The 27,778-nt window shown below is 37.8% G+C and overlaps 1 protein-coding gene across 7 annotated transcripts in view; it reads left to right on the forward strand.

The window, feature by feature from the left end:
* Positions 1 to 27,778, forward strand: part of TTC29 (tetratricopeptide repeat domain 29) — a 343,118-nt gene that overhangs the window by 100,508 nt on the left and 214,832 nt on the right. For 4 of the 7 annotated variants that reach the window (XM_071808005.1, XM_071808004.1, XM_071808003.1 and 1 more), the window contains exon 3: positions 25,776 to 26,052. The exons of 2 other annotated variants lie outside the window; for them this stretch is intronic. The gene's annotated coding sequence lies outside the window, so the exon portion shown is untranslated. Of the gene's footprint in view, positions 1 to 226; positions 308 to 25,775; positions 26,053 to 27,778 lie in introns of those variants that run through there. One more of the 7 variants, XM_071808009.1, reaches the window with a different exon arrangement.

Consider the following 27,778-nt stretch of genomic DNA (forward strand, 5'->3'; position numbering starts at 1 on the left):
AGGTGACCTAATAAATGCAGGCTGGACATGTGTGTATGACTGGACAGTCTGCATTAGATGCCTCTTTAACTGTATGGCAAAAGCAAGGCTTCAGTTTAGTCTCATCCTCTTAAAAAAAAAAAAAGATATCTTATTTTTTTGACTCATTTATCTGGTTAGGTTTCTTTTCAAGAACAGTCTTTTACTTGTGAAAGTAGATAAGAATCTCTGATAGCAGGTGTGATGGAAGGTAAGATGAGCTACAAACTGGACTAAATTTAGGATGACCAGTGAGAGAATAGAACTGAGGATTCTCCTTGCTCATCAGGTAAGTTTTCTCACTGCTGGTCTGTTCTGTGTGATGATCTGGCCCTTCGCAAGATTAATTGTTGAGGTTGTTGTATGCTTTGGATGTGCTCTGTGCACAATGAGTGGCACAGGCCCTTTGCAGATTTAAGCAGCATTCCAGCTGGTCTCTGTGTCTGACCATTCTGGGTGTGTACACAAAACACAGGTATGACATCTGGGAGCTCTCAGGTCACGGAGGACGGAGCCTGCTCAGTGTGGGACTGTCCTGAGCAGGGGAATGGAGTTTGGTGTCCAAGCATTATCGTAACCATGATCCTTGTTAGCAATGATATTTAGAAAGACTTTATCCATTGCATGTAAGCATTGTTTGCTGTGTGCACTAAGATTGTTGTTGTTGTTGTTGAATATCACTAGGAACATACATATGTAGATCGGAACATAATTTGTCTGCTCCTGGTAAACTCTCATAGTGAAAATAATGTAAATTTTCCTTGTTTATGCCCATGCAATGATTGCCACCCCTGTGGGGACATCTGGAGTAAACAAAGGTCAAGTTTGGTCCTAAGTATACAGTCCAAAGTATTTGGCTAAATTGCTTGTGTATGTTATGAATTTATTAGCTTACCCAATGGTATTAACTGACTATAATGCAGTTAAAATTTCATGTCTAATAACTGTCAAGTGACTAAGTGGTTTTCATTAGCATAATAAATGCTCAGCTTTTTGCATTTGTGTCAGAGAACCTCAAACCACTTTGAGACAACTTGTAAGATAGCTCAGCCTCTCACACAAATGACTTGTTCCCTTTTCCCACCTCTCCAATATACTGTTAAATTACAGTATTTTAATGCAACTGCTCTATGTGCTTGCTTGCTCTGATTCTCTCCATCAACAGCTTTAATTCTTGAAATGCCACAATTATAAACATTTTCTCTATGATAAAGCTGAAGAAGTGAGCCTCGAGGAACTGAGAAAATCAGGGTTTTTTTTTCTGTATAATAGAAATCCGCCCTTCAGTTTTCTTAAAGTGAAATGTACCTATTTATATAAATAATGTTAGGCATGGAGTGAGGGAACAGTGCACCATTTTTATTGCACACATTATAGTTGATTTTATATAGGTACTAAAAGGCTTCCTGTTGATATAAACAGTATGTTTGCTTCAAATAATTGTTTTCAGAGTCTGAGCTGTAAATTATTTATAATTATTATTTCTGGCAATATACATATGCAGTCATATGGGATGCTGCATTAGAAGCAAGACACCAAAATGTGACCAGATTATGCAATAGGTAGGAAAGTGAGAATTACAATATAAATAAGTGATGACTTTACAGTTTACTTCAGTTATATATGTCAATATTATGCAAGCAAATGAAACTGCAAGATCTTTGTAGTGAATAGTTAAAGTGTTGCAGCAATTAAAAAATACTCTATAAAATACTGACAGTGTTATTTAATCTGTCCGAAGTATAGGCTATCCCCAGTGTATTTGAGTATGTTTCATGGAGTTTTGCATCCTGTTTGCAGATGAGCGTGAGACACATAAGCTTTTTGTGACACATGCTTGAATAATCAGTTCCCTTGAGGCTGCACATGAGGATATGGTGCTGATCTGTGCCTTTGTATTGAACATTAGTGTTGAAACTGGAAGACAGAACAATTACTCCACTATGCTAGACCTACTCAGTGAAAGACCAGCACTTTCAGAAACATTGCAAACTGGGTGAAGTGTAAACGGAGAGAAAAGTTATGTTAGTAATAATACTGTAGAAGGGAGTACATGAACTGGGGAATGTCACATAGCTCCATCAAAGCCAGAGGCAGTTAGACCTGTAAATAACTTGCTCAGTAGAAATGTGTTTGCCTCTAACTCCTACCACTTGGAGATAATAGTTCACAGTAAATGTCCTATGTGCAGCCCTATAACCTCCTGCTGACACAAACAAAAATGCTCCCTCTGAGCAAAAACACCAAAGTATGCCCTCGCTTACTGAATATTTATAGAAAGGTGCTATTGAAAAATGAAATTAAGAAAGAAATAAAAGCATTTATGGAGGAATTTTTAGCATTGTGGCTTGACACTTAGCAACAATTTGGAAAATGTACCATACGAGACCTTAGAGGGGTTGCTCATGGGTGAAAATATTAATGAGTTTCAGCCCAGGAAAGAAGCACATTACTATTTATTCATATATTAAAACCAGATGAGTGAATGCCCACTAATGCAACTGTTTACAGCTCTGCTACAGGCTATAGTTAGGCCAGAAAGAGCAAATGGGAGTGATCCCTTTGAAATGTGAAGAGGAAGTACGAAATGGAAGAAATGTTGTTGACTTTACCTTATGATTTGTTCTTTGCTTAGAGGGAAATGTGTCAGGTTCCCTTTCTATGTATACATTTCTAAGCAAAATCTTATTTTTAACTATTGAGGATAAAATTTGCGTTTTTAAAGTTTCAGCCTAAATCTGTCTAGGAATTTACTAGCTGAACTTCATAGTCATAAAGGGACATCATAAATCAACTCTTGGGTAATTTAGAAATTCTGTATTTTGAACAAACAGGACCCATTCTTCACATCTCCTGACAAAGGTCCTTAGCAGAGGTACCGAGCGAAAGTCCTTTTCTTAAGACTGTCTTCCCCTGCCCCCAAACATACCAGGGTGCATTCATGAGAGCATTTCAAAGTACAATCAGGAATAAAATAACACTTGTCAAAATGAACAAAAATACATTTTGTTACGTATTAGCCTGAGTGGTTTTCTTGGTTTTGTTTGTTCTGTTTGTGGTTTTGTTTTGGTTTTGTTTTTTTTCCTAAGGTACCTGCTCACTTAAAGGTTGATTTACAAAATTTGTGTGGCTCACAGCAGGACTTAGAATCTCTACATCCAGTTAGAGGGTTTTCTGAAGAAATGTATAATTCAGAGTGCTTCAGAAAGAATTTTTTTTAATCTTAAAAATCAATGGCACAATATGGCCCAGGGCTTTCAAATATAAATTTTCAATGGGTTGCATTTTCTTTCCTTTCTGTTGGTTCTTAAATGATGGAACTTTTGTACCACACAACATGCATAAATTAAAATGTGGATGTGGAAACATGCTTGTGCTGTATGATGTGTGCATTAGTGTTTTTTAGAAACAACATTCTTTCACTCGAGTCAAATTTGCAAGTCTTGCCTCTTGGTATGGACCAGTTCACTTCCTGCACTCCAGCTCTCAGATGGTGTAAAGCTGGGGGTTGGAGTTTTAGTTTTTATTTTTTAAAGTAAACCATAAGAAAATTGATACCATATGATGTAAAGACTTTTCAGCATGTTAAATATACTTATTTCTTTTAAACAGAGATGGATTGAGGATAACATATGTTTCAGATTTCAAGTAATACCATCCTTGCTGTGTCATAGCTGAAATGGTTCCATCCATCCCATTATGTGAAGTTACTTGATTTCTTGACAAGAAAACATTAAGCACAAGAAAAACTGGGGGTAGGGAGAATTGAAACTGTGTGAAATGCTTAACCTTCCACCACAGTTCAACAAAGTCTGGGGTTTTTCCTTGCTTGTTTGGTTGGGGTTTTTTTGTGTGTTTTGGTTTTTGGTTTTGTTTTGTGTTTTGTTTTTTTTTTTTTTTTTAAGACTTTGACAAACTGCCTAGATTTTGTAAGGCTACTCATGTTTTGTAAACCTCTGAAGATCACAGTGTTTCTGGCTCAAGACTAAAATCATGTTGAGCCAAAGCTGAAAAAAACCTTTCAACCATATTGAGTAAACAGTTCAACAAACAGCTATTGGTCATGATGCTCTTAAATGTTCTGTGTGAGCTGGCTGCCACATCTCAAAGATGAGGAGGGTTCATAAATACATAATTTGACTTCAAAAGCTTCTAGAAATCATGGTGGCAGTCAGTGGCAGGCAGAATATAGTGTCCGTTATTTCTGTTGAAATTGTGTGATGGGAAAAGGAACAAAAAATGATTAATTCACTAACCGCGCAGTACTGCTTCTTTAAATTCAGCTACATAAATCATAATGAAAAAACTGAAGCAAAAGCTTCTCCCTATAACAAGATTTCTGATTCTAACACCATAGAACACAAGTTCATACTTAGGAGCCTAGAAGATTTCATGACTCAAAGAAAAATACTTCATTCTGAGAAATGGTCCAGTGATTTGACACTGCTGATGAATTCTGGTTGGAGAACAGTTAAGGATGTTAACAACAGCCTTTTAACTGGTTGGTTGATTTGGGTGGGTTGGTTTGTTTGGCTGGTTTGTTTGTTGGGGGGGGCTAGGGGGCGGGGTGTGTGTGTGTGTTCGCTCCCCTCCGCTCACTACAGTGCTATTATCCTGTCTCTGAGTGGCTAGGACCTGATCAGCACCAGAGTTTCTTAGTGTGATTTCCAGAAAACCTGAGGCAAGGCTTTAGTGCACAAACACTATCTTTAATTGCAACAACCAATATCACTTGGGAAAAATAACTTGTTGGACAAAGGGCTTCAGTGCCCAAAGTCTTGTATGTATTTTTTTCCAATGGCATTAGTTTCGCTAATGTGAAGATACTGTTCTTCCTCTCGCTGTGATATCTCTAGACCATCACAGCTGTAATGGTACTTGCATTTAGATGATTCATTTATAAATTAAAAAAAAAAAAAAAAAAAATTATGCAATCTTTAGTGCTTGAGGGCAACCAGGGGCCATGAAGACTGCTCAATATCTGATCATCAGATGAGTGTTTTGACATTTATGCAATGAATTTACATGGAATACTTCAAGATACCAAGAAACGGATGGTTGACAGTTTTACAAGCTGTAGTGACGCACCTCAGATTCATGTATGTAGCTGCAATCTTGTGATTGGCTGCTATTTTTCCTACTGAGGAAGAAATTTGACTCCTTACAAGAATAAGAGTTGCCAGCTCCCTACTTTTCAATGAAACCTGAAATTAGTTCAGCATGCTTAAATATCTAGCCTTGGATGATAGCTCACATTTGGGACCATCCCTATTTTGGCTTTACTTTTGAGACAGTAATTTTATGAATGGATTGATCCTCTGTGCTCTGGAAATCACTGGAACTCTCCAACAGTCTCTCTTTTATTAAAAATACAGCAAATACAGCATCTTTTCCACAGAACAACTTCATGCCATATTAAAATGAAGAAGAATGGGGATTTGTTAACTTTTTGGGCTTTTAAAAAGTTCATGTTTAGTTCACATTTCAGGATAATATTTGAGATGGCTTATGTTCAATGCAATCTTTTATGAGACTAGAACATCATGGACCCATTCGTTTACATCTTGCACAAGGAATACAAAGTCATAATACTGGGGCAAATAACAATGAACAAGTAGGGAATGGATGAGAGTATCCTGCTTGGAAAAGCAAGTGCCTACTTAAATGTTTTGATTACTATGCTGACTACTTTTCAATTTTATTGTAAGCTTAGATTCCTTGACAGATTTATTGCAACTGGAAGTAAAATTGTCAGATTTTTTCCTGCAGCACTAGTGTAAGGTATTTTGTTATACTGCCAGGCACTTCAGGGAATAATTTGGTCTGTTTAGGTTCAAACAGGCAGTATATTTGAGACAAATGCTATGAATGTTAAAGGGGATGTTCAGTTACATTTGAGTGAACCCAGAAAAAATTAAATTAACATTAAGAAGCTTACAAAACTTCTGAGTCTTATTCATCACATGGAAAATTTGCGGATTATATATATAATGAAGTGAGGTATTTTATGGTGTAATATTTACATATCTTGGGTACCAGAAGTATTTGGTCTTCAGATTCAGCAAAATGGTCTTGAATCCTGCTGCTGTAATGCTGTAATGCATACATTGTCCTAGGCTGTTACTTACAAACCATGTCACAGGATGAATGTTTGTTATTAGCAGAAGTTTCACAGACCAGTTTCATCATCCATTTTCTGGTCCACTCCAATTTAACAACATTTTTATTTTGCCCACAGGCTAGAAAGCTAAGTTTGTGTCAGATATTTCTATTTTAGCTGTCATAGTTCAAAACAATCACTTTCTTTTAGGAAGAACCTGGAAAAATTAATGGAAGAAGGAAAATGTAATTTTTTATGTTTTAAAAAAATAACTCTAATAGGTGATTTATACTGTACAACAAGTATAATGTAGTTTCGATTTCATAGCAAATAGTTGAACATATACTTGAAAAAGTACGTTGTTTTTATAGTAAGTTATTATGGTGGTCATGCCAACATCAAAGTTCTTTGCTTGATTTTAACTTTTCTGTGAACTGCAGTCAAAGCTTGTTTTCCTGGATAGCCTCTGTATCTGTTGTGATTGCAGGTAATAGTTATGATACCTGATGACATTATAGGAAAATAATAAGTGTATGAAAACTGGTTATACATTATATGTGTTGTCAAAGTTGTGCCGCATTGATCACTTCTACATAGTGTTTGAAGTTAAGTAAAATATTTTGTACTGGAGTGTCTCAACTTCATACATACATAGTGGCAAAAGTAAATTTTAAGAGTCTGCAGCCTTTACTGCCTTAAGTGGTATGGATTAAAGCTGCTAGCATACGTGCCCAGAAGACGTGTACAGTTTACCACATTGTATCAGTAAGTTTTGATCACTAGTGACTTAACATACGTACATATTTAAAGTTCAGGGCAGGTGAGGTAATTAATTTGTGGACGTTAATGTAACCGTTGCACTCTGGAAAGCCTTTTAAACTCACTCTGTCCTTGTTCCCATAACAACCTCTGACACTTCCTGAGACTTTCTACTTTTGGGCTGATGCTTCTCATGTTTCATTTGACCTCTGTGATTTTTGGATGAGGAAAATGGAGGAAATGGAATGTAAATGGATCATCATGTGTATGTTCATTGCCCTCCTTCTCCCTCCTGGCCCCTGCCTTTTTAATGCATGCATGTGTAGGATGAACAAAGAAAAGCTATAGTTCCCTTTACTTGCTTTCATTTCCTTTCCCAATGTGGAGGCAGAGATTGCAAGAAATAAAAATACTCTATCTTTTGTTGGGGTTTTATGTTGAAGTTTTAGGGTTTGAGGTTTGGTGTTTGTGTTGGGGCAGAGGGGGTGTTCTGTTTTGTTTGCTGTTTTTTTTTTTTTCCTTCCCCACCTCCCCATGAGAACAAATTATGAAATATCACCTTTGTAGGAAACACATGCCTGAATCAATCCATCCTTAGTCATCAAAGTCTCATGCAAGAATGTGTGTCTAACACTAGGAATGTTCTTAAACAGTTTGCTCAAAGCTGTTGAACTGCAGGTTGTATTAATTTTGATACAAACCTCACTCTGCATTTGATCAGGCAGGCAGCCAATTTTATTGTTTTAAGAGTCTTCATTTACCTAAAGATATAGGAAAAAATAAAAGGAGTATTTACCAAAAACTGGGCTAGCAGTAGACCTCATGAGATCACAGTGAATGCAGGCTGTGCTGTACCTGCGTCATTCCTGACAACACTTCTCTTATCTGTTCTTGAATAGTTCTGGTGTCAGAAGATTTTTAGGTAAACTGTTCCAGAACGTCACTAATTCTACCATTAAAAAAGAGGCACTTTTTTGTATGGGTAAGTCTACTGTTTGTTTTCTCTTTGCCTTGGACACAGTGAACAAATTTAATGTTTTTCTTTGTCGCAGCAGCTTGTCTGTTGTTGAAGATTGTTATCTTGTTCTTGCTAAGACCCACACTCAATATTAAAAGATTTTTCCAGGTAGTATTTTCAGCAGTTTCTAACTTCCATCTTTGGTCCTTCAGGAAGGATGATGGCCTTCTTCCAAACAAGTAAATGCAGGAAATGGATCAAAAAGTACTTTCAATAACAAAATAGAACAATCTAAGATACCTACCATCCAGTTAGGTATGGAGCCAGCCAGCTGGCAGCTGGGTAGGCCAGGGCATGAAGTCCAGGTCCTAACCCTAGGATTATATGCCAGCTGACCACGGAAGAAGTCTAAGAAAGCAAAAATAAGCTCAGTAACCAATGTCAGTTAAACAGAATTGAACTGTACATAAAATCTTGTAAAACTTCATCAATTGTAGCTATTTATTTTAGAAAATAAATAAACCATATAATAGAAAAATAGTCTGAGCATGTGTTTTCTATGCAGTAAAGGGGACTCTATATATGCTAGTTAATGCTGGGCCCCAAAATTTTTTGCAAAGCTCCTTTACCAGGTAAAGACATGTGCATGCAAGCATGCTGTAGCTAAAGTGGCTACTTCCAGTTCACTTTGTATGAATTTTTAGTTCATAGCCTTAAATTCTTCAGGATAGTAAGCCTTCTTTTACTGATCTGATAAGATACTGGGATCTAAAACAAAGCACCAAATGTATCTAGGGGTATTCCACACTGTGAAATCTAGTGTGTTCATTGACAATATGACTGGAAAGCAGCTTGATGCCAGGAGGAAAAAAAAATAAATCCTTGAATATAGTTAATCTGTACGACACACTTGGCTTCCATAGAGCTGTATTGATTCATGCTCTCTGAGAATTTATTGAAGAGAGATTAAGTGTCAGTTTGGAAATAAAAACCTAAACCGGCTTTCAAAAACTGGCATTTATTAGTAAATAGTAAATTATAGCTGCTTAGAGGTTCCTCCTAATTGTGTGGGGAATAGAGAAAAGTTTTATTTTTCATTAGACTACCTTATCTTTCTTAGATTCCCATGCCCTTTGGGGGGAAATTAATGTTTTCATTTCCAGGAATTCTTGTTTGAGTTCTATCATGTATTTGGAACTGATCTTAGACCAGCAGAAGTCAGGAGTAACAGTCTAATTCAAGTCTTTCAATGCTTAGGTAGAATTATTTTTTTGAAAGTATATCAGCTGGGGCCCTAGGGGATTAGACAGCTGGAAGAAGCAGCTGTTTCGTTAACAGAATGCTAGAAGAAACTGTGAAGTAAAACATTAATTCTTGCAGTAGACAACATTAAACCTGCCTCACTTCAGCGGCACATCAGTCTTTGTGGAGAGGAATTCTTACAGTCAAGTTAACTCTGTTGGGCGCATGGTCATCCAGTAAGACACTGTTGACCATTGCCTCTTCATACATGAACCGTTTCTTGGTAGTTTCTGTGTTCACTGGTAATGTGTCAGTTCCTGCGTGTATGTTTTAAAATTTGCAAACTTACATGTATGTGTGAAAGTGTGGGATTCTTTTTGTATGAGGGTGAAAATCCTAGGATAAACTGGGATGTGGAAGGAGTATTATTGACTGCAAAGGAAAACATAGCTGGTTAAAATTAAACTGTTTCTGTAATTTAAAGAAAAATAAGTCTTATAATCTCCTTTTCCTCTTTGCTAAGATGTACATACAGCCTCATAAAACACGTGAGATGAAGTTTCAGTTCAATCAGAAGCCTCCACTGCAATGTGTAGGAACTACGTTGATTTACTCAAAAATAAATATGCTTGTTTAATCTCAGAAATATAAAAAAACATCAACTCATGACTTGTCTGTTTTTACTGGAGATTCCTCTGGGTGACTGGAAAAAGTTGTTCTGACTTTAGCATTAATTTGGCTTTCTCTCCATGTTATTCTTTTGTAGAGGACAGTTTAAAACTGTTGAGGACAGATGTTTAGTGTATTCTCTGGGTCAGTTTGGGGAAAAATATGCTGCTGTGGCCCACTCAAGTTCTGTTGATAGTAACAGTTATCTGACTTGTTTCTGGATAAATAGAAAAGCATCATATCAGTTAACAGTAATAGTGGTATTAAAAATTTGTCCATTTAGTCATGATGATTAACCTGTGGGCAATCAGAAATTGAAGGAAAAAAAATAATCCCTGGAGCCTGTGTCTCTTTGAAACAGATTAAAGAAAATAAAGATGTTCTTACAAGTTCTTTATCTGGACAGACAAAGGCCCATGAAAATGTTGCAAATAATCTCCTTTAAGATTGCTTTAGTAGGCCCTGCTCTAATGTGAGTTGTACTGAAATTGGGAATTTTCAGCCTCCAGATGGTTTAGATTTAGGAAAGTGTAAAGTGTGCCACCCTCCAGGACAACAAGGTTTGTAATGTCCCTTTATGTAGTTCAACATCACATCCTATACCTTTCCCTTAATAAGGGTCAGGTGTGAATGATGTGAAGCATTATAGAACTGGGAGAAAGTCAGTAAGATTTTTGTGTGAAAAGAGAGGTGAAACAGTTCTCATTATAGTTGGCTGTACACACAGGGCAGAGAGAAGGGTCTGTAGGTGGAGGTTTTTTAGCAGCTCAGAGGGCAGTTGGCTTAAGCCTCTCAAGAAGCACTCTGCAGAGTGCCAAAAATATATTTGGCTCAAGTTCCAGCAGCTGCAGAGCACTGTTGGGATGTCACGGGTTTTACAGAGGCTGGGAAATCAGGAGACTTAGAGCCAACAAAGATGAGGGCATTCAGAAAGGCTTTTCTGCTCCCAACGAATGTGCTGGGGAGCTGCAGCTGTTGGTGAATCAGGGAATCTGCTAGAGCTCAGTAGTTCAATCAGGGAGCTATGTGCAGAACTGATAAAGTGATTCTGTCTGGACAATAGTGTCTGTGTAGATTATGCAAGTGCTTAATATTCAAATGGAAAAACTGCTTCCCAGTGCTGGACTCTGTATATGGAAGCAGCGTGTGGTGCTAGGCAGGGCTGTTCTGAGGTAATTCTTTAATGTTCTGGTGTGTGGCCTGCAAATTACTGCATTTTCCATATGGGAAGAAGGTGGCTAGAAAGCAGTACCTAACCCAAAGTCAGACTGTAAGGAATCATCACATCAGCATTTAAAAATAATTAGATAATTATGCCTTTTTAACACCAGAAAATATAGAATAAAAGACAATTAAAAGGTCAATTATCAAGAGAACGTATATGGAGATACATGCATATACCCATAGTCACGATGCCAAGCCTCTGGCATGCTGGCTTAGAGAGAGAAGGAGGAATCCCCTCTATTTTCACTAGTTGCTAGCCCACCTCCCCTAGCAAGCCTAAAGTCTACCAGCATCTAACAGCTGTAGAGTACTGATCCCCCAAACTAGCATGAGCTAGTCCAAATTCTACCGATATGTCTTGAAATATTGTGTCTTTCTAAAACTTCCTGCCACGAGTCTTTCCATGCCTGCTTGAAACTATCTTCTTACTAACAGTTCTTGGAAGACACAGAATTACAGCAGTAAAGAGCTAAATACTGTCTGATTGAACTTCTGGCAATGTGGGCATGCATAAAGTGCAATTGCACCTTGTAGACGAAATGCACACCTGATCAAAAACTGTAATGGAAATAGTGGTGCAACCCCTGTCATGGTTGAGATGGACAAACGAGACAGACCAAGTTCTTCCAGGATGAAAGTAGTAGATGCTATTTATTGCCACAAGTGCATTTTTATACAGTTTTACCAATTCATGTGTCTCTTCACTATTGATTACAAGTTACAGCAGTAACATCTCATTGGCTAATTTTTGCTGTCATCAATGTTACTCTTCTACTCCCTTCTCTCTCATGGGTACATCCTTAACATCTCCGGATACTCCTTTACTCCCGTCTTTCTCACGGGTAGGCCTTCATATCTTCAAGGCTAATTTCTGTTCCCATGTCCTCTGTCAGGGAACCCACGGATCCACCGTAGTCCCCCACAAGCCCCTGTTCAAAAGTAATGGGTATCCAATTCATCCCGGGGGGAGGAAACATTGCAGGCAAGAGATGTCTGGTTATTGACCTAAATTTGATAGCTTGCACAACTGTGCAAGAAGATAGTAGAATCCAAACAAACACCACCAAATAACCTTTCTGAAGGTGTATCTAATCCTCCATGATAAAATGTGTTGTGTAATGATCTAATTAAGCTGCAAGTTTTCCTTCTTAGCCTGGGAAATCCTGAATCTCCTATAGGATGGTGCTGTATAATCTAAATACTTCGGTTGCAAAAACCTTCTGTCTTTAGGGCTGTCTGTATTGACTTAACCAGTTCTTTTAGTTTTCCTTAGAGAAATGCTTCTTTGATGAACATGTCAACTTCAAACTGAAGCAAAGCACTCTCTAGGCGGTTGTTGACTCCTGAAATGTGGACTGCCTGGATAAATGTCTTCTGCTGTAGACAAGGAAATACAGACTTTGCATTAGATTTGGAAGACCCAAGGAGACTCCTTAACTTATTGATTTTACAATATAGTGTGTAGTCACCACATTTGTTCTTGAATTTGACACTTGACATATCGACCACTACCAAGAAGTGAAATAACCGTAAGAAGCTGGTATTTATGGTAATACTCTGCTCTAAGCAACAGCCTCCTTTGTTGTGGAACACTGACCTCTGCAAAAGCAGTTTGCTCACTACTACTCTCTGAAACAGCAGCTTATTCTGAATACACACCTCCAAATGCTACAGGCAAGCTATACTGAGATATTTCAGGAGGAAATACCATACATGAAGAAATACCCTTCTCTCTCCACATAGTCACTGTGATGTGGGAATGCCCTATGGAAACCATAGTAAGTGTTTCCTGCTGATGCTGCAGTGCGAAGCTGCTTTCTCACTGGATGATGTCTTAATACCCAGAAATATTTACAACCGTGGGAATGCTGTGGGTTTCCATTGACTCAAATTCTAGGAAAGAGACCTTGTAAGTGATTAATTTATATAACCAGAGAATATAGTTTTAAAAGGATAAGACTGCTCATAGCTGTGTATTCTTACTCTTACCTGTGCTTACTACAGTGCCTGCTCTGTACTCCAAAGTGTATAAATAGACTCTTGTTATCACAAAGCCTGGCAAACCTTCTGGTCATATCAGTACTGGTGTGGCTTACTCCTTAGTAAGCTAGCTCAATGTGTTTTTATTATTTAACAGACATTGTCAACCATTTCATTAGCAGTGTTACAACTGTCCTCTAAAGAACCATCTACACATTTTCACAGAAGTTTTATATCTGTTCTCAAACTTAGAAATACTAAGAGCCAAGAATCACAGTTTATCAAATCTCCAAAATAAACAAGGCATGTGTCAAACTTGCCTATCCATTGGCAAGGGGCTGCCATGAACACTAGTGTCTAATTGTTGATAAGAGAATGTGGATGTTGTGAAGTGTTGACTGATACAGCACTCAAGGGAATAGAAAAGGGGAAAGCTGTAGAAGAAGCAAAAATGTGTCAGCTGATATTCCAGTAGGATTTTTTTTTCTGGTTATGTGAAGATATCCTTCTGACAGATTGCAGGGAAAGCTAGCTCTCAAACGTCTGGTGAAATTAGTTTTAGGAGTTCCATTCTAGTAGTTTTGTGCTGTTACTCTGTGGTGATGAACAGCCTTGTGAGCAAGGTTTTTTTTAAAAGTCCATGCCAGGTCTGGTTCCCTTGGCTTTCATTTTCATGATTATGAATGCTTTTCACCTTTGAAAAAGTATGCCTTTGCTATCTTAATTAGAACATCCAAGAGCTGATGTAACTAAATTGATAGATACTTTGGTCTTTGGTTTGTTCTTTACTCTGTCACTTATGAGTATATAAGGACAATTGTATTTTAAATGGAGGCTTTTTCCTTATTTCTTATTATTTGTTTGGTTTGAGTACCTGTGCATCTTAAGGCTTCTCTTTTCATTTTTCTACTTCCTGTCTAAGAATTGGACTTCTTGTTCTCATAGCATATGTCAGCTACTCATTCTGTTGCTAGTAAATCAGCCAGGATCATTTCCAGTAACAGAGGCCGTGTGTCACAAGGCACTAGCACTGGTATCCCACAGTTATAAATAGATTCTTGCATAGACCTCAGAAGGGTAAGCAGACATTCAAGATTACTGCAGCCATACAGGAGAAGAATAACAACTTTAAAAACTAATGCCAGGACTCAGTGTTCAGTTGTTCAGAGGACTGTTTTGTTGTTTGGTTTTTTTTTTCCTCTCAAAGGGCGTGGCTTGTGTAATTTTTTTGTTGTTGTTTTCTTTGTTTTGTTTAAGTTTTGTTTTCCTCTTGCACATGCACAAACTGCTACAATCCTGCATGTGCTTTAATGAAACCTTTCCTTTTCATCCTAAAAACTAATAACAACACTATTACGGTTACTTCTGGTTTTCATTTTGCTGTATTCTTTTAACAACTTCCATCCCCACATATGCACAGCTCTGTGAAGCCTCCCTGTATTCTCTGTATAAGAAATCTGCTAGTTGAGTCTCTAGTCAGAAGGACTCATCAAGTGTTTGAAAATATTTTGCCTGGCCCTCCTGAAGTGTAAGAGTTTCTGGTGATATATAAAGAATGTGTGTACTGCTTTTAAGAAAAGGAGTTGTGTCGTCAAAAATGGTACTACTCGCTGTGATGTAGATGCAAAGCCTCAGCAAATAGAGTTAGTTGTGGATAGGCCTTGAAATATATTTTGTGGTGGATGTTTTTTTCCAAATACATTATATACAGTTTTCTGAAACTCTTTCTTCTCCCTCCTTGCCGTCTTATAGAATAGAGTGAGCCAGGTGGGTGTCTGTAAAAATTGCACTGAGGTTTTTTGACTTGGGGATTTGATAGGCAACTTTTGGTGAATCTTCATGTGGTACTTTCAACTGTTTCCTTAATGTGCAGCTCTCTGTGCTGCATCTGTGCTGGAGGTTTCCTCCCCTGAAGCTGAGTTAGAGAAGCCTTTGAGTCTCAGCCCAGCATTTTAGCTTTAAATGTCAATGAAAAAGTGTGCATTCCCTTGTAAATCAGATTTGGGAGTGATAGGTTTGGAAAGATGCAAACCAGGGCTACTAGGAATGTGTGGATAAAGCTTAAACCACCACAGCCATGTTTGGCTTTTACTAAAGTCTGTGGTGATATAAGCCTCCTAAACTTTGCTCTGGTACAAACCGAAAAAGCAGCAGAAGCCTCACTGTCTGTATGGATGACAAATAAACACAGGACTCATGTGGTCACAAAGAAAAGTTTTGTTTCAGCTAAAGAACCTTCCTGTGTAACACTTCCCAACAACTTGATCTCGTGTACTCATAGATACATTACATTGAATGAATCCTCAACAGGTTCTCGGCAGGTACATACTGTTTCCTGTTTTTCAAAGGTCGTTCAAGTAGGACCACATTTTAGTGAAAGATCGTTTCTTTTCAGAAATGTTGGGTTGACTTGTATGGATATAATAAAGCATCTGGGGTGCAAAATAGAGCATAATTAATTTCATCTCCTTGTGTAGCCTGTGTAAGTTTTGAAGGGCTAGAGTATGAAATGGCAGCAATTATGCCTGTTTTGCTCAGCACTCCTGCTTGTAAGTCTCTGGTTTCAACTGAGTGTTGTGTGCCAGGTTTTAACTATCTGGCCTTGGCATTTCCATGGCATGTTTCCCCAGCAAGTGTGAGTTGAATGATGCTTTCCAGAAGCAGCTTTCTGAGATAGGAAGGGGAAAAATACTTTTTGCCCTTGTCTTCAGAAAATACATCATAGCCTCTTCATTAGGAAGCTCTTTTGTTTTGTTTTGGTTTTGGTTGGTTGTTGTTTTATTTTGGGTTTTGTTTTGGGTTTTGGTTTTTGGTTTTTTTTTAGATCTGACAGAGGAGTTGTTGTGGTGTCAAGGATTTCACTTATTTTTTTCGGAGCTGGAGGGGAAAAAAAAAGTATGCTGACTGGAGATTTATTAGAGTTTTTTATGTTAAATTGGCATCTATGGCCAAAACAGAGGATGCATTAAAACCTTATGTCTGTGTGTCTGTCCCCAGCTCCCCTGATTTACATGGGACTCCTCATTTATCTAAAGTAACTTTCAATTGCATGTAAAGAGCAATTACGAAATCTCAGTAACAAGGTATCCCTCCCTCGAGAACCTCTGTGTGTGTGTGTGTCCAGCTCCCGTTCCGGCGGGAGGGCTGAGCCCCGTGAGCGGCCAGCGCGCTATCCGGGCGGCGGGCGGCAGCGCTCCAGCCGCCCGCTAGATGGTGCCGCCGCTCTTCGGCAGCGCCGCCCGCCCCGGAGGAGCTCCGAGCACCTTCCCCTCCGTCCCAGCACCCTCCTGGGAGCAAACAAGAACCCAGAAATTTAGGATGATTCAAGTTAATCTTGCATTTCTTGTTAGTCCAGCCCAGATCTTTGACAGATCTTTGTGCTGCCAGTGGCTCTGAGGTAACACGTCAGCTTATGGTTCCATCTGTTCCCAAACTGGTACAAAAAGTGTTATGCTCTGGTTCAGCTTTCTGAGAGTTTGTCTCTTCCCTATAAATTCTCGAAAACTACATATATGAGATTATCTATAGCATATTGCACTCAAAAATCTGGATTAATAAAGGATCACTAAGGCTGCAAAATCAAGCCCATGTTAAATTTAACATTGCCCATGCACCCTGCATTTTCTCATTTCTACAGAAGTAACAGTATGCGGTGTTTACATATACAAACACACACCACTTATTTTTATGTCAGCATCTTCTTTCATCCTCGGCTTTGATGGTCTTTACTTCATCAGCATTCAATGTTTTATTTTATCTTCATTGAAAAATATGAGATCTACTAATTTTATTCTGTTATGATGACTGAATTAGTAACTTCTTTGTGGATTTACAGTATCCATATAAAATCAAGCAGTGTTACTGAATAACCTGGACTGTATTGTGAGACAAAGTTAAATATTGCCAAACTGCTATTAATTTTGGTGCTCACAGTGAAATGTCTTGAAAATGCTTTTCAAAGCATATACTGTATTAGATATTTAGAAAACCATCGTAATATGTTACAGTTTGGCTGAAACTGTGAGTACTCAGTAAACTTGGCCAGATGTTTTACATGGGACATGTAAAAAGTGACAGAATTAAGTGACCATCCCATTAGTGAAGGTTTCTGTTTGGAGTCCTGCCTCGTGTTATGTACAGAGGCAGACATAGGGTCTCATTCTTCAGGCAGCATTCAACTGTCTTGACCCTAAGAATATACTTTTTTCTCCCTACAGTGAACCCCTTAACTTTCCACTCATTTTCTGCATTATTTAGACAAGAAACAACTACAACAAAAACAACAGAAAAAGAAATGGGACAAAAAATCTTTACTTGCAAGCATAATATTATTTCTAGTGTTTTTGATTAGTTCCTCAGATTTTTAGAGAAGAAACTTAAAACACCAAACTATATTTTGTGGAATCATAACAACACCCACAGGGGTCACCAGCAAGGTGGCAGTCTTTGGAAACATCTGACAACCATCTGCTACTCAAACTAGCTGTGTCATTGACACCAGTGACAGAGAGTTATCTTCCTCTCTACTGACTTCCAGTAGAGAGGAAGAAAGGATATGCATCCTGTGGATTCCCTAACCTATTTCCCATACCATCGATGTTCCTGGGAAAAGAATCTTGGCCAGCTGACCAGATCCTCAAAGACTGAACCTTTCTGTCCTTGTCTGATTATTCCTCATTTCCCTGCTTCAGCCTTCTCCCCACCACTGCATTTTGTCCCAATATTCTTCTTCCTTTAATCCTTCATTTCACTTTTTTCATAGCTATCTCAGCTCTCTCTCTCCAGTTTCCTGGCTCATTCTTGGTTCAGTTCTCTCTGGTTTGCTGTCTTCTCAGCCCAGTACTCTTCAGTATCTACAAGTATCCTGTTGCTTCCTGATATCACATTCTTACTCTGAGTAGTGCCACTCTGCCCCTCTTCTCACAGTTCTCATTTCTTCCACTTCCAGTTTGCCTCATCCTATCCTGCACAACAGGGTTCATGCTGAGTTTTGGAGCCCTTGCCCATAGGGTGTTTTCCTGAATGTGACCTCCCTCCAAGCCAAGTTATTGTCCTGCCTGTTTCTAGGTTAGGTAGATTTTCTTTTCAGATCTGATGAACTATGCTGCCTTTCTTCAGTGTACTCTTTCCTGAAATAAGTTCTCGGAGAAGATACGTATGTAGCTGTTAAATGAGAAGGGAGTGTGATCAAGGACTGTCTTACATTCTGTCTCAAATTTTATAGTCAAATCATCTTGGTTGTATTATAAGGAGGGAGAAAACGGACAGCACATCTTGCCAGCTCACTCACCTCGGTGCTAGGTGTCACAGAATCACAGGGATTAAGTCCATGGGGGATGATCAAATCATATTGTTTGAACTCTTGCATGCTGTGAGCCCTTATATTTTAGTCCCTCAATATATATCGCATCTGATAAGCTAAATTTTGACACTGAGATGATCACAGTTCCTTAAACAAGAATTGGAAAGCCTGAGGTAAAACATACATGTGCAGACACACTCAGATGATAAACAATGTGAATTACTGCCTTTGTTGATATGATGGTGTTTCTCTGAGAGCTGACACAATGACAGTGTGTAATACAATTATAAACTGGATAAACAGGTGATGTAATAGTACATACATGACACCTTCTGTCACATTTCTTGCTGCAGTATTTTCTTTTGAACTATTTTGTTCTAGTCCATCAAGATGCAACATATGAAAATTCTACTACTACTTTGAGTAGTTGTGTGGTTTTTTATACCAGCAGAAATGAGGAGTAAACTTAATTCTCATTAAGCTGAATTTTATTTCCTCCTTTCCTAAATAGAGTTGAGTGCCATTTAAATACACTATTGTAAACCTACAGGAAACAAATGTTGCCACTGAGGACATAAAGTGAAAATGCATGAAAGTTAAGGATTGTGAGTGATTGTGTGTAAGTTAGCATTACTATTTCTTGTCTGTTGGAAGAGCACCTGGAGACCCCATTCGTGATCAGCTCCCCACTGTGTATTGTGTATACACATAATAGCCTTTGGTATGCAGAAGGTCAAACAAGAAGGTGTTCTAATCTTGTCTGGCCTTAGTCTATGAATAATAGAAGATACTCACTGCCCAATATTTACAATGAAAATAGACCTGGCAGATGGTGAAGAAACATGGAGGTACTCTGAATTCTCTCTTTACAGGTGGATAACTGAGAAATCGATAACCAACTTGCCCAGCGTCACAGATAAAGCTAAGTTAGTACCAAGAATTAGACTGAGCACAAAACAAATGGCTTGGCCACAAGCCTGGCCTTTCTTTTGCAGTCTCTAGTAGTTAACAGAGTGATTGGTGCAGAAGCTGCGTACCATTTCCATCTCCTCTTTAGTTCTTTTGAGGAAGTAATACTGTTCTGAAGCAATTTTTGCTGTCTCCGCCTGAAATGGATGCACCAAGACCCAGCCTTTGGACTGACTGTAAAAGTGCTGGAGCAGGACTTTGCAATTCTTTCTGTACAGGCTTAAGGAGGGCAGGAAATAACTTCATGCCAAACAACTGTTTCACTGTAAAGAAGATGGATTCATAAGTGCAGTTAGCAAGTCAAATAAGCTCACTTTATCAGTGATGTTGTAGGTGTAAGTTCACATCAGGAGCTTATGCTTCATTTAGGTACCTGCCCTTTGGACTGCTTGTGTTGAAATTTTAAGTCTTCGCAAGTCCATACTCAGCCTTGGCCAGTTTCTATGTGTACCTATATTCATTTACATTAGAAGTCCCTAGACACCTAAAGTTCTGGTTCAGACTATGATCTGAACTGCCTCAAATGAGACAGTACTGGAAAGATGCCTCCCTAAGGATTCTCACAATTAACAAAGTTAGGGTTTCTCTGCCTGTCCCATCTCTGGTGTTCTGTCTTCTGCTGTTCTTAGAGTAGGCTCTGCAAAATGCGTGAGAGGGAAGCAAATGTTACTTTTCTCTTCAGCTGCTCAGTGGTTGCGATGTTTGCTTAGGAAAGCTGAGATTTGAGCTGACTGAAGTTTAGACCTGTGTTCCAGGAGAAGGCTCTGCTCACTAAGCTATAGCTCTCTGGGCTGGGACCATGCTCACTTCCCTTTATGTGTCACAAAATATGGTGGGTTTCCTGGGCTTTTTTTTGAATCTTATTCCAAAGTATCTACACTTCTCCACATACCAGCAAAAGGAACACAGCAGCATTTCACAGGGATGACCAAGTACCTACTGCTGCACCAGCAGTTGCAACAGCTTGCTCCTGATCACTGAACTCATACTGGTAGCCTAACTTGCCCAAATTCAAAATGATCTAACCAAAAACTGGTGGCTTCACTTTTGCCGATATTTCTAAAGTTTCTTTCCTGGTCAGTGGAGAGAAACTGGTGAGTGCTCTTAAGCACTTTACAAGGATCAGAGAGAGCACAGGGGGGAGTGCTGATTTCCCACTGGCTTGTGCAGAGAATTTCCTGTGCCTCAGGTTCCAAAATGTTAACTGGAAATAATACGCCCTTACATGAGGAAAGGCAGAAAAGAGGAATATTTGTTATTCTTCCACACATATGCAAATCCAGAAAATCAGCTGGAGAGATGAGTGCTGTTACAATAACTGTACTAAACCCAAATGTTTTTAGGTACTTCACATTCTTTTCCTGCTGTAGAGGAAGAGAGCTGCTGCTTTTTCTTGTTTCAAATCCTAATCTTATGTGATGCAAGTTTAACTCATGCTTTACAGCAAAAATTTCTGATGTAGTGAGAGTGGCGGTGAAACCTTTCAGTAATTCCTCATTTGCTTTGTCTGGGCCTAATTGCATTTGTTACAGCCTGAGTTGGATGCAGTCTCTTCAGCTGTTTTTCCTTCTGTGTAATTACGACCTTTTTAGTGTTTGTTTTTCAAATCCCTGGGAATCCTGAAAAAGTGACAAAAGTTGACATGCAGTTAGTGATAGACGGTTAAAGGCTAAAAGTGAGTGTCCAAGCTCTGCCTGCCCCAGATCATAGAAGTAATCAGAGTAGAAACTTCTTTCACAGTTTCTCTTAAACCGTGTGTTCTCTCACATTTAAATGACAGAAAAATATCTTTGTATGGCAATAGCAATGGAGTCACAGTCAGGAACTGAAATGAACAAATACCTCAACTTGCAGTTTTGAGTAATCTGGGTTTGGATTTTTTTTTTCCTGCCTTGCTCTCAACCAGAATAGTGGACTTATTTGCAATGCTTATTTGCAATTTTTTATTCAAGGTAGATATGAAATGTTGTTTTGCCCAAACAAAAATCGATGTATCTTCTCAGCGCATGTACTCAACAGATGCTAGTCTAAATGGATAATAAATTTAGGGATTTCTTATTTGTAAAGAAAATATTAATACTGAAAATAATTAAAATCCATGTGGAAATCCCCTTTAATTTTACATGCAAAGGTGCATGTGCATTGTGCAAAGCTATTTGTTGTGTGATTAAGCGTGTATTTTCCTGTGCTTTTCAGTGTCCATGTATATAGAGGTTTTGCATATATCACTGGTTGCATGCTGATACTCAAGGATGTAGATAAAAAGAAGAATAATTTGAAGAATACAAAGATACAGTTACAGTATGTACAGTTTTACATACATATTATGTATATTTGATACATTAACTCCTGCATAACACACAAATGAGTCAACCCCTGTGAAGATGGCAATAGTTTGGAGCAGCCATTTAAGGTTCACATACTGTTGTTCTTCAGTCCTATGGAATGTCTTTGGGAAAATATTGTGCATAATTCAACCGACTTGTATAGATTCAATTGGATGTAGTTAGCCTGTGCATCATATATGGATGTCAAGGAAATGTGGGTGGCAGATTAGCATTCAATTAAACTTAATGTCTTTTTTTTGAAAAAAAAAAAAAAAAAAAAACATATAAAAACTTCTTCATCCACATAATGCTTAACTTATTTTGACTACATATTTTTGCTTTCAAAAACTGGGGATGCAATTCAGAACCCAACAATTTGAGGAGTGTTAATGGTTTTCAAGGTTGTGCGATGTTGAGGTTTTCAAGATTGTCTGGTTGTACTTAAACTGTTTTGTTCAGGTGGGTGGGGGGGACACAGAAAAAGTACAGAAACATTATTAGGCATGTATTCCATTTCCAGAAGAGGGGGAAAAGAAGGGGAAATCTATTATTTAAGAGAGAAATACAGCCAGTGTGATAAAAGTGCCTTCCCACGTCTTCTGGCCAGGTGCTACGTGCATATAAATGTTTCACGTTAAGCTTTAAGATCAAGGAAGAGTCTGTGGGGAGCCTTGTTTCCTGGAGATCTGCTTGCTAGAGCAGCTCCCAAGTACTGACTTCCCATCTTTTATTTGGTTATTAAGGATGAAAGACTACATCATTTTCTGGAATAGCAGTTCCTTGCATACCATTATCTTTGTCCACAGCTATGAAACATGCATTTCCATAAGTTCATGTGGATACTTAGCCTAACTTTGTTTAGCCACTGTCACTGCTGCTTTATATGTGTTTAATTCAAAGGATGACCTTTATATGGTATCGTAGAGTGAACAAAAGATACATGGTTTCGTTGGTTGAGAAACTATTTTTTTAAATAGAGCTGAGTACAATGGGTCTCCAGCCTACGTAATACAGGGTACTCTCTGTTACTGCTGAAAAGGAAACTTTGAAAGTCTAATTTTCTGATGCTATTCACTCTGGGCATTATGTGTATGTATATGTAGCCTTACATGTGCAAATTGCTAGCATGAAGTTTTACACTCTATCAAATATATACAATATCCGTATATATAAAAAAAAGTGATTGAAATCCATTTGTACTCACTTTGCATCAGCAAATCATCCATAGAATTAGAAATTCCAGCACTTATTTATTTATCACAGTGACCTTGTATAAATATCCCTTTCACAAAGTCAAGTCTTTTTTAAAAAGAAGTCTGACAAGATTGACACAGATGTTTAAAATATCTATATAACAAGCTTAGCAAACAATTTTTCTGCTTGGGGAAAAAATCATGGTTTAACTGCTGTATTTTGTTATTTTGCTAAATCTATATTTCTAGTAAAATGCTATCAACATGAATGCTTCTGAAATTTGAATAAAGCACTTGCATTAACCTTTTATTTTTTAAAAAAGTAATAAACAATTTAAGATAAGGTTTTGCAAAATATTAAGTTATTACTAATATTAAATAACAGAAGTTAAGCTCAAGCAAATGTAATGTGTCACTGTAAGATGGTAGATGGTAATAACCTTTATACAGAGATATCAAGGAAAGCACAATAGATGCAGCAATTTAGAAAGAAACAAAGCTGTGCAAAACCAAACAAACCTTGTAATTTACCAAGGGTAGGGGTTGTTTGGTTTTTTTCTTGGAGGCCAAGTGTCCAGTCTAGATCTTTCTCTTCCTCTAACCTGCCTGCTTCTGTGTCTTGCTCTTTAATGTGTTTGAAGGTGCTTCTGGTTCATGAGGATGCCTGAAAAACAGTGTCACAGAGTTGCAGGGAAAAAGCTAATAATGGCAATCTACTGTCTGGGGAGTTTATGTATGTGCATTTTCTCTGACGTAGTACTCATATCAAATATGTATTTAACAAGGACTTATCTATATTCTTTACTCTTCAGGTGTTGTTAGTGAATCTATGTCCTGCTGACTCTAGGGAAGAGTAATTGTGTTGCTCAAAACAAGACACGTCTGGTATTGTGTGGAAAAGGGAAGCATATTTTTGCATATACTCATGTTTTGTTTGTGGGACCAAGAAGTCCATATATATATATATATATACATATATGTCCAAGTATATCTATAAATAAAACTCATACTTCTAACTCTTCTGATGTATGAATGGTACCATCTTTCTCTGAGAGATTCAAACTGATTTCTAATATATGTGGCCCTTTAAACACCAAGAACTTTTTAAGGAAAGGAACATTCATTTGCAAGTAAACATGAATCAGAAATAATAATTTCAAATATATTCTATTTTTACATTAAATCACTTTAGCTTTAATTCCCTCTTGTTTGCTGTTTCCAAACCTTCCTGTGACTGTGGTTTTTTTCAGTAGCGTTATAGAAAGGTAATCCAGCTTTCTAAAAATGGAAGGCAACCTTTTGCTCTGTATAAAAATGATTAAGAGGAATTTCCATGTGGTTGTATGAAGGTAACAGGAGGAAAAGAGAGCAAGCACAACTCTTTATTGTCTTCATAACAAAAACAAGACTAAACCACAGGGCTTTGCTAATTTGCTATCTGGTAGCAGTATATCATTTTGAAATGCTTTGGTGAGAGTTTCTGTAAAAAGCTATTTACATCAGATAAAGATTTATTTTCAGAACCTTGTCTTGATTTATCTTTCACATCGTATAATGTGTATGGGGAAGACATTATTTTGCTTTAAAAATTGATTATAAGTGGGTTTGTTTTAAGTTGCTGTTTTGAAAAGTTAACATCTGGAAAAATTTGGTTCCTAATTTCTGTGGTGGAAAAATCTAAGACTTAGCCAACTAAACTGTACTGGCTATAACCAGCTTTACCACTTTCATAGGAAAGAAAATGGTCTCCACAAGAAGTTGCCTTACGATGGAAAAAATGGGCAAAACTTCTAAGCAGTCGAAGTTAAAGATGTGATTTCAATTAATTTAGTTTAGAGGATAAACACAGATAAAAACACAGTAAACAGGAGACTAATAGCCTTGGCACAGGAAGGAGGCAGAAAATCTGCATGGTCTGTTGCTCTAGAAGCTCTTTGTTGAAATAAGTACTGAAGTTTGAATACTGTTTTTTAGAATAGTTCAGTTACCGAGAATTTCTGGAAACAGTCTAGGAAAAGAGTCGAGATCTTTTCTCACAGATTTCTCAGACTTGAAAGTAAATATAAGCCATCTGATGTGAACAGAAATGAACACTGTTATGCTTATGCTCCTAATCTGGCAAAACACTTGAATATTTTCCTACTTCCAAGGATGTGTTTGAACATTGCATTGGAGAACACATATGAGCTTGTGAATACCTTCATTGAGAAGAATGACGCATTCCAAGAGTTGTGTTATAAGGGATCTTAAATTGAAGTCTCTGTTATCCTCCACTTCCATATATCTTGTTGGCTTTGTGTGGACAGTTAGGGTGTCAGAAAAGCTAGTGGTAATAAACGCTTTCTGTAGAGTATGCCTTTGATGCATTATTTTGGTGCAGTAAGGGGTTTTGTTTTGTTTTGGTTTTGTTTTCTTTTGTTTGTTTGTTTGTTTGTTTGTTCCTTCAATGCTCTATTAAGTAGTTTGTGGCCTGGCATGAACTGAATATTTGGTGGGCAATTCTGAACTAGGCTTCCATAACATGGCTGTCTGTGATAACAGAATGGTTGAACTGGTAACCAATGTAAAGACCTATGTCCTTAAGTTACTTAGCATTTGCCTTCATATTTTTCCTTTTCTGTGCATGTATTATCTTTCTAATTTCCCAGGTTTCTTCTGCTTTTTCTTTGGGAAGCTTTTCTATTCAGTGTGGATATTTAACATTTTCCATTTTTCTCAGACTTTTATCAACATTAACAGATGTATCAAGGGGAAAGTAAATATTTTTTTCATTTCTAGTAATTCCTTATCATTAGTAAAACCTTGTCATTTTCTTGTTTCCGATTCCGTGCTTTTGATTCCATCCTCTTTTCTCTCTGTCCCATATTCTATCATATAATATTTATTTTCCTTTTCTACTTCTCCTCTTTCTTAATTTACCTTTTAATTGTTCCCATAGGGTTTTATTTCTTCCTCCAAAATAAGGAGTAGTTCTATTTCTCTTTTTCTGGTTCATTCAAACCTGAAAAGAAATTTTTTCCTTTCTTTTTTTTAGGCTCTTTCTCCACTCTTAGGATTATAGAGGCATGAGGTAGAGCCTTGTACTTCCGAGAAAGAATATCTAATTATTGCTGCCATTTGCTCACCATGAGGAACAAGGACCTACACTCAAAAAAAAAAAAAAAAAAAATTATATATATATATATACAGATTAAAAAAAAAATCCAAAGGGAAGAATCCTAGAAGAGCCCCCTTGAGAGATGAAACTCACCTTCTCTGATGTGAAAAACACATAATTTACAGCATTTCTAACAGATCACAATTGCTGTAAGGTAAGCCCTGCTTATTGATAATCTAAGTGGTTTGATCTGTTTGTAAGTATGAATTTCAAAGCTGGGTACTGAAAGGGAAAGCGAAGTTTTAAAAGTAGAGTGCCTGCTTAGAACGTGGACTCTGACATACACGGAGCTTGACTTCAGTCTGCTGCGTCTTCGTGCTTTCCCTGCAAATCGAAGCGCTTGGTCATTAACACAGTGAGTCACAGTAATGTGTTATGATCTGATCTGGCATTTATAAGGAAATAGAGTGTCTCGCCTTGGATACCTCTCCTCCAGGTCATTTGTCCTAGTGATAAAGAGAGTGCTTGCTCCCAAGGGAAAGGAAAGCAACCCATTATGTCAGCTCACACCCTGGAAAGACTACCGATTTCAGTGCATCTGTTTGTGATGTGCTCTCTAAACGGGGTCAGTGTTATAACTGGGAGGAGGGAGCAGTTTCAAGTGAGTGAGTGCTCTGAGAAATTGTGTAACTGGCTCTGTCAAAGATAAACACAAAATGTAGACAAGCTGGCTTCTTTTATATTCACTTAAAAAAAATATTATTTGTTTTTTGGATCATTGATTTATATGTCAGACAGATGAAAAGCAAAATTTCTATGATGCCTTTATCATTATTCTGACTGCTTTTAAGTTAAGGACTGATAAAGAATGCCAACTTCTGACATTACTAGAACAGCCCTATCAGCTTTAATTTTCTTTTGTTTTCTTGTTGTCAAAGAAAGGCCATTAGAGAGAAATTACGATCTTAAACTGGTTAATCTAGTGATGTGCTTTTTTTCCATAAATTGCCCTAGCTAGATTATAAAGCATTATATAATCTCATTGAGAAGCAAGCTACAGGAAGTAGAAATTGCAGATATCAAACATCATTAGTGTTTAGACCAGAGTTTCTCAAACCACTGGATGACCACGGGTGAGTTGTCCACAGCTGAACCATTGTGTCATATGGCACAGTTACGTGTACGAACCCATTTATTCTGTTTGACTGTACTTTTGTGTGCACAGTTTTCTCAGCATGCTAGAGACCGCTAGAGTGTGCTCAATTATAAGCCTGATAGGAAGCACACATAGGGGTGCATAGAGAGTGTTCAAGGTTGCTGAAAGTTTATTTTTTCCACTAAATCAGGGAACTAGTGCTCTTGTCATTATAGATCAAAGTTAATTGACCTCATACCATTAGCATCAGCATAGTTACAGCACAGAGTTTATACAGAAAGCTGGAGAATTTAAAACTGGAATGTTTCATTTTGACCAGTCTGAGATCTGAGTGTGTGAGCTGCAGTTTCACACTCTGGGTGGGAGTAGCTGTGCAGATTTTGAAGATTTAATGCAAAAGTTTGTTGCCTTGGACTACAGACAAGCTCCAATGTGTTCTATTTCAAACCAGGTTTTAGGCTTTTCTCTCTTTCTTCTCTTTATTTTTCTCCTTTCTACCAATTTACTAGTTTGACAAATGTTCAGCCTCTGTGTTTTCTATAAAACATAATGGACAACTAATAATACTTTGCATCTCTTTAGCCTAGCATATGCAATGTTTTCAAAACCCGTATAAACATGAGCTGAATCAAGCATTGCCCAGTCAAGTGGGACAGTATTATTCATGTGTTTTGACAGATAAACTGAACTAGAAAACCAGATCAATCAGTTTTCTTGTGACCACCTGACTGTGCAAAAGCCAAGAAGAGAACATTTGTCTTCTGACACCTATTTGCATGCTCAA

This window comes from Patagioenas fasciata, chromosome 4 (genome assembly GCF_037038585.1).
Source record: "Patagioenas fasciata isolate bPatFas1 chromosome 4, bPatFas1.hap1, whole genome shotgun sequence".
Classification (NCBI taxonomy): domain Eukaryota; kingdom Metazoa; phylum Chordata; class Aves; order Columbiformes; family Columbidae; genus Patagioenas; species Patagioenas fasciata.